The sequence below is a fragment of the Silene latifolia genome, chromosome 1 (genome assembly GCF_048544455.1).
Source record: "Silene latifolia isolate original U9 population chromosome 1, ASM4854445v1, whole genome shotgun sequence".
In the NCBI taxonomy this organism is placed as follows: Eukaryota; Viridiplantae; Streptophyta; class Magnoliopsida; order Caryophyllales; family Caryophyllaceae; genus Silene; species Silene latifolia.
The window spans coordinates 67,168,032-67,174,280 of NC_133526.1; the positions used below are offsets into that span (position 1 = coordinate 67,168,032).

Consider the following 6,249-nt stretch of genomic DNA (forward strand, 5'->3'; position numbering starts at 1 on the left):
TTCATGTCTAGAAGATCACAAGGTAACTTGTTACCCATTGATCACAAAATTGAAAGGACTTCGACAACCAATAAAAGACTTGCTAGAAATACTTTGAGAGGTATTGGTGAGGTTGTAGATATTCAACCAAATACTCTTGAGTTCATCAACCCTTTTGCAAGAGAAGGTGAGGAGAACCCAACACAAAATCAACAACAAAATCAACCCACAATGCCTAAGTTTTCATCATATTCCGTACCAACCGAGGAGAACCTACCCAATGGTACTCTCACACCACAACACGTAACCGGACATTTTATTGCAAAATCCGCATTTATCCAATTAGTCGAAAGAAGCCAATTTGGGGGAATGCCTAGTGAAGACCCTCATTCTAACATGGAGACTTTTTGTGACTATTGTGATGCGATTTCACAAACCGGAGTGACTCAAGACCAAATTCGATGGGTCTTATTTCCTTTTTCTCTAATTGGTACCGCGAAACAATGGTTAAAGAGCCTTGATAAGGCTACTCTTAGAATTGACTCTTGGAAGAAGTTGGCTCTAGCTTTCTACAAAAAGTTCTACCCTCCGGAAAAGACTAACATGCTAAGAGCCCAAATCACGGGTTTTAAGCAAAGGGACGAAGAATCTTTGTATGAAGCTTGGGAGCGATTCAAAGGAACTTGCCGCTCATGTCCTCATCATGGACTTAGCGAGTGGTTCTTGGTACAACAATTTTGGAATGGTCTTTATGAAGACTCCCGAAACATTCTCAACATGGGATCAAATGGTATGTTCACCTAAGTTGACGATAATCAAACTTGGAACAAGATTGAGGAAATGGCGGTCCATAATTCACAATATAGTAGACCTTGCAAGGCTACTAGAGGAGGAAAGCATGAAGTGGACTCTATTACTCAATTGGGTGCTCAACTTAGTGCTCATATTGATACCATCAACTTGAAGTTTGAAAAGTCTTTGGCTAAGCTTGAAGAAGCCTCAAAATCACCGAAGCAACATGTGGTACCCCTTATATGTGAGAATTGTGGAACTTTGAGACATGACCAAAGTGAATGTAGGGGAACAAATGAGCAAGTGAATGCTTTTCAAGCATACAAAAGTGGTACCCCTTATTCCAACTATTACAATGAAAACACCAAATTCCATCCAAATCTCTCATACAAAAGCCAAAATGTTCAAAACCCTCAACCAACATACACCCCACCTCCAATGAGGAACCAAAATCAAAGACCCTTTTACAACCAAAACCAAGGTTACCAAAATCAAACTCCATAAAATCAACAAAATGACCAAGGTTTTGATGTTCAAAAAGCGGTCCTCCAAATGCAAAAGAATCAACAAGAATTTTTCACTCAAAGGCAAAAAGATAGCCAAGCAAAAGACATCACCATCAACAACATCCTAGCCCACACAAAAATGTTGGAAACTCAAATGACCCAACTAGCATCTTCAAGCTCTCAAAGAAAAAGGGGCAATTACCACCTCAAAGTAATCCCCCAAGACATGAAACGGTTAGTGCCATCCACTTGAGGAGTGGTACAAGGTATGAAGGGCCAAAGAAGCAAGTTGAGGATGAAGTTGTGGAGGCTAGTGACAGGGAAAGAGTTGTGCAAAACTCTAGGGAAGAAGAACCCACCAATCAAGAAGTTTCAAAGAAGAATGAAGAAAAGGCCAAAGAGAAGGAGCCCATTGTGATTAGACTTCCATTCCCGAGTCGTCAAGCTATGCCTAAGTTTGATGACCAACTTGGAAAATTCATGGAAATTGTGAAGAATTTAGAAGTCTCGATTCCTTTCACGGAATTGATCAATCACGTTCTAGTCTATGCAAAGTACATGAAGGACATCCTTACAATGAAGAAATCAATCCGGACGCTTGAGACTATTGCCTTCACTAAGGTGAGTAGTGCAATCCTTCAAGGGAGTTCACCTTCAAAGCTCAAGGATCCGGGAATCTTCTCCATTCCATGCACTATTGGTGACACTACAATCAACAAAGCTTTATGTGACCTTGGGGCAAGTGTTAGTGTCATGCCATATTCGGTTAGCAAGAGGCTAGGAATGGGAGAACTCAAATGCACCAACATCACGCTTCAAATGGCGGATAGATCGACAAAGACACCTTTAGGGGTATGGGAAGATGTTCCCGTGAGAATTGGAAAATTCTTCATCCCGGTGGATTTCGTTATTGTTGACATGGAAGAAGACTCCAACATTCCTATTATCTTAGGAAGACCATTCTTGCACACCGCGGGAGCCGTGATCGATGTGAAGCATGGAGAGCTCACCCTTGAAGTGGGAGATGAAACCATTACTTTCAATCTTGACAAGACCATGAGAGCTCCCCGATTGCATGAGCCATGTTTTATGGTTGATCACTATAGCCGGAAGGATGATAGGAAGAAGTTGGAATTTCAATGGAGAAAAAAAGTGGATGAGGCCCCATCAAAAGAGCAAGGAAATTGCAATAATGAGAGCTTAAAAAGCTCACCCATGAGAAGTGAAGAGAAAGGCCTCATTGGCCAAGACAAGAAAGAAGGAGAGTTGTCTTTATCAACTCAAGACTTTTTTAGTGAGCAAGTAAACGAAGTGTGCGGTATTTGGGATGATGAGTTTGAAGGGATATTCAATCCCTAGATTGGTAATGCTATGACCCAAGACCATCATGGAGAACAACAAGTGCAAAGATCTATTGAGGATCTTTATCATGATAATGAGCAAGCTTTCGACTACTTCTTCAAGGTGTCGAGTAACATCAACAACACCTTGAACATGCCCCCTTGACATCTCACATTGGATGAGAGTTTGGTGGAGTCCTCCCTAAACAACCATTTGTAAATACTCTAACTCCCTAACTTGCATTTCAATTATTCTATTGCATTTTTGTCATTTTTGGATTTACATTTTTGTGCCTTGATCAAGATATTCATCATTTTGAGAGAAGTGAGGGAGGGACTTATGAATTTATTGATGTGTAGTGCTTTGACTTAGTGTGGGGATAGCAATTGCCTAGGCTATTCATGCATTTGTAGTGCCCCTACAATGAAGAACACAAGAATCGAAGAATGAAATGACACGGGTTACGAAGCACCCACGGATGGACCTGAATCCATGAGGTCAAGGAAGAATCCAAGCGGCCTGAGGGATAATCCGCTCGTCCTGAAGAAATGCGAGCGTCCAAGCCATTAGACGCTCGTCTGGTGAAGCTGCAGGACTTAAAATTTGGGTCTGACTGTTAATCCGAGCGTCCCAGCCAGAAAGACGCTCGTCTCAGTCTGGACGGTCGTCCAGCAAGAAAGACGCTCGTCTTTTTGCTGCCAAATTCTGGGATTTCTCCCTGGAAAGGAATCCGAGCATCCTAAGCAGAAGACGCTCGTCTCAGCTGAAGGAATCCGCTCGTCTTTCCTGCGGTCCGCTCGTCCTGTGGCGTCTTTTTCTAAACCATTTTCTGAAGAATTCGAGCGTCCCGACCCCTGGTCCGCTCGTCTCCCACTGCAGGTTCAAAAATAACGGATCATTTTAAAACCCTCCTCTCCCATTCATTCTCATTTCTTCAAAATACAAACACTACCCAAAATCCCAAAACCCCAAAACCCTCATCCTCTCCATCAACAAAAACAAATTCCCTCAACCAAATTCAACCAAATCAAATCCAAACTTCCTCACAACAAAAATTAATCACTCCTTTTGCAACAACAAGTGATTCAAACACCAAAATCTTCAAGTTTTGAGTCGATTTTTAGGATACAAAGCAACATTCATTCATCCTAAATCGATTTGGGCATTACTAAAAATTGATGATTTCAATCTTTCATTGGTGAAATTAAGCAAAGGAGAATGGCAAGAATAAAAGGTGGAAACAAAGCACCCCAAAAAAAGACACTTTCCAAAAGGCAATTAGCTCTTCAAGCAAAACAAGTATCAAAGGCATTGGTAGTCCATGAGGCAAGGTTGGAGGTTCAAGAACAAAATCCCCCTATGGAAGCTACTACTTCAACTCCGGTCATTGAACAATTATCCGATTATCCGGAGGTAATTTTCACTTCCAACTCTCATAGGGAGAAATTTATTCTCTTTGCTAAGAAAACCATCATGCCTACTAAGTTTATTTGTGAAGATGCATTGTCAAAGTTGGGTGTCCTTGAACAAACTAAGACCTTTTTCGAGTCTATGGGGTTAAGTAAATTGTTTACAATGCAAGAATTGACATACCCCTCCCTTACCTTGGAATTTTTGAGTTCTTTGAAAGTCACAAGGGTGGAAATTCGAACCGTCATTGAGTTTCGTCTTGAAAGTGTTGATAGATGCTTATCTTATGACGAATTGGGTAAGATATTTGGCCTTAGTGATAGTGCAAAATTTACAAAGATGCCTACCAAGTATGACCCTGCTCCTCTTTGGATGGCAATTTCCGGAAGGAAATTCACACGTTTTCATGATTGTCGTGCTCTCTTAGTCCACCATCCAGGCATTAGAGTATGGCATAAGGTAATTGGGAATACTTTGATAGCTAGAAATGGCACAAATCATCTTACCAAACTCGATTTTATTCTTCTTGAGTCGGCTTTGAACATTGGGAGAGAATTTACCAAGCCATACAATGCTTTACGACTTTTGGTTGATCGATGGCTTAATGTTGATTGTGGCAAAGAAGGCACGACCTTTATTGCCAATGGAGGACTAGTTACCTATTTGGCTAAGCATTTTAACCGGGGTTTCAACAAGAACAACACTTATGCACCGGTAAAAGGTGGCCATCTTATCGATTTGCCCACCATGATTCTAAAGTTTAAGTGGGTCAAGAACGATACTCATGACAACAAGTTTGGGTGGTTAACAAATGAAGCTAGATCCTTCACTTTGCCTAGAAAAATTTGCCGATTGAATGTTCACCGACCGAACTACCTTCTCTCACTCTCCGAAGAGATCGAGTACATCATTCAACACCAAGGAGACGAAATTGCCGAGCCCTCCTCCTCCATTATCACCCTACCTTACCCATTTGAGTACCACGAGTTCAACCCCAAAGATGCCAAGGCGGGAAATGATTACTTGACTCTACTCATGAGGGAAATGCATAAACAAGCTTACAATGATAGAGTTGATGCTTATAAGCCCCAATATCCGCCCCTTCTACATCTAGCTAGGCAAGGACTTCTTGATCCATCTTGTCCTTTGCCTAGTTGGGCGGATAGGGATGTATTCTATCCTAGCTAGCACTTCTATTGGTGGTAGACCGGGTGGAGAGGAAATGGTTGTGGATGAGAGTGGTGACCAAGAAGGAGAAGAAGAAGTGTGGACATGGGCCACGGGGGCGCTTGGGAACAAGCGTTTGCATTTGTGGAGTCGCCACCAATTTATTGTGGAAAATTGGAAACCGTTCGAATACCTCGCGTCATGTCAAGACACAAAGTAGTGACATGAACACCAAGAACTCGTTACCCTGAGCATTATATGTCTCGAATGACTCTCGTGGATGCCAATGAACACGGATGTTCACAGAGATCTGGAGTAAGAGGTGAGGGTACGTATTAGGAAGCTCTTTTGATCGAACACCTAATCCCGCCCGCCTCGATAGCGGCCTCTACTAATGATTAGGGAAATTGTCTATACTCGATGTATTGTCGATTATATCCATACAATGCAACATCCAAGTTTTGATCCTAACATGTGAGAATTAGGCTATGTCGGTTATCACGTAATTTATCATACAATAATGTCGAGGTAGGAATTTAAGATTGATTACATGTGAGAGCATACAAGCAATACGATAAATGAAATACAATAAAAATACAATAAAGAAAATTACACTAATTACATTGGATTAATTGATTTATGTCGAAAATACCTTTAAAACGGATAATTTGGGAAAAGAAAGAATAAAGGAATTAACGAACAGGAATTAGGCGATAATACAAATAATAGTTAATTAAATACGTAATTAATAAACTAAGTCAAAGCAACACGGGAGTTTAGAGACAGAAATCAACCAGGAACAGGCGCAGCAGAGCAGCGTCCTTTGGAAGAGGCGCAGCAGTCGCTGCGTCTATTCCTTGGCTCAGTTCTGGCTGTGAAGCCGGAATTGCAAGTCGTTAATGTTCGTTGGTGAATTTAATGATTGATTAATGATATTTACTCGGATGAAAGTGATTAGCAGATTATTTACATATGATTAACGGTCATGAAAGCGATAAACATGGATTAAACGGAATTAGGACAAATTATTACAAGATTAATGAGATTAATTAAC

At 41.1% G+C, this 6,249-nt stretch overlaps 1 non-coding gene across 1 annotated transcript; it reads right to left on the minus strand.

Moving 5' to 3' along the window:
* Positions 1–582: 582 nt before the first annotated feature.
* LOC141618844 (small nucleolar RNA R71) lies at positions 583–689 on the minus strand. The gene has a single exon (XR_012531512.1). It is a non-coding gene; the product is annotated as a small nucleolar RNA R71 (small nucleolar RNA).
* Positions 690–6,249: the final 5,560 nt, after the last annotated feature.